The 1,530-nt window shown below is 43.8% G+C and overlaps 1 non-coding gene across 1 annotated transcript; it reads left to right on the top strand.

The window, feature by feature from the left end:
• Nucleotides 1-211: 211 nt before the first annotated feature.
• trnak-cuu (transfer RNA lysine (anticodon CUU)) lies at nucleotides 212-284 on the top strand. The gene has a single exon. It is a non-coding gene; the product is annotated as a tRNA-Lys (tRNA).
• The last annotated feature ends 1,246 nt before the right edge of the window (nucleotides 285-1,530 follow it).

A 1,530-nucleotide genomic window follows, 5' to 3' on the forward strand; every position in this document is an offset into this window, starting at 1 on the left:
TGCCACGGGTCCTATGGACCCAAAGGACAATGTCATGGGTCCCGGGGACCCAAAGGACCACGTCAAGGGTCCTTGGGACACAAAGGACAATGCTACGGCTCCCTGGAACCCAAAGTACAACGCCACGGGTCCCGGGGACTCGGAGGACAACACTATGGGTAAAACTGCACGGGTCCCCAGGACCCGAAGGACAACAAAAGGGTTAAGAAGCGCCTGGCTAGCTCAGTCGGTAGAGCATGAGACTCTTATTTTCAGGGTCGTGGGTTCGAGCCCCACGTTGGGCGGTGGTGTTTTAGAGAGTGGGAATGCCTGAGTTCTGTACCGTATCAGGTGGCTGTATTGGGGAAGATCGTCTGTCAATCGCAAGATTAGCAGTTCCATCCCAGTGTAAAAATCCCTGTAATTTACCAGACTAAAATGTGCCTGCATTCTACGATCATGGCCTGTGCTGACCTCCTGTTCCTCAGATTAAACTATAGTCTGGTGATAATGCATGTTCAAATTCTAAAACTTCAACCTATTGTTCTAGAAGTGCAGCTTAACATTCTAGAACTGCAGCTTAAAAGAAAGATGATGTGTATTTTCATTAATTCAAAATAAAGTTGATGTGTATATGCATTAATCCAAAATAAAGTTGATGTGTATATGCATTAATCCAAAATAAAGTTAATCAAAAAGAAAGTTGATGTGTATATGCATTAGTAAGTAGACCTTGTGGCGTGTATGTGTGTGTCTGTGTGTGTTGTGGGGCTGCTAAATGTCAAGGGCTGGGAGGAGATGGATGCAGAACAACGTGGTAGTACACTGTGTGTGTGAGTGAGAGAGAGAGACAAATATAAAAAGCTTCAAGTAGACTCTAATAATATAATCATATTGTTTCTTCCACTTATTAAAATATCTGACTTTATTGCCACTATCTGTTTCTGCTTCTTTTTGATTTTGATTTGAGCACTAAGCACCTCTCTCCTCCTTCTCTCCATCTGCATGCAATCTCATCCCATTAATGCATGTTACTAACTCAACTTCTTCCCTTTCCTGGAGTCTTGTGCTCTCTCAACCCCGTAGTCTTGAGACCGGGGTCCGGTTCTTGGCCAATGCAGTTTTCCTTTACATCTTTTCGTAATTAGCTTTTTTTGCTGACATTTGTGAAAACATAATGTGGCCATGCGGACTGATTGTTTTCACTGGTGCAATTTTGACCCAATCAAGCATTGGTGGTTCAGTGGTAGAATTCTTGTCTGCCGCGTGGGTGACCTGGGTCCGATTCCCAGCCAATGAACTTTTCCTTCACTACTATTTGGAATTAACCCCTGCACAAAAGGGGCATGTTTGTGTGAAGGCAAACAACTTATTTCTGGTCGACTAGATTTCAGTCATGCATGTTAGCTCCATTTTGTTTGTTGGTGCACTAGGCACCCCAAGAGACTGGGATCCGGGGTTGCTTGAAGACGGCTAAAATTACCTTTTTGCTGACACTTGTGAAAACATAATGTTGCCATGCAGACTGATTTTTTTCAGCGGTGCAGTTTA

Source organism: Etheostoma spectabile, unplaced genomic scaffold (genome assembly GCF_008692095.1).
Source record: "Etheostoma spectabile isolate EspeVRDwgs_2016 unplaced genomic scaffold, UIUC_Espe_1.0 scaffold00570094, whole genome shotgun sequence".
Classification (NCBI taxonomy): domain Eukaryota; kingdom Metazoa; phylum Chordata; class Actinopteri; order Perciformes; family Percidae; genus Etheostoma; species Etheostoma spectabile.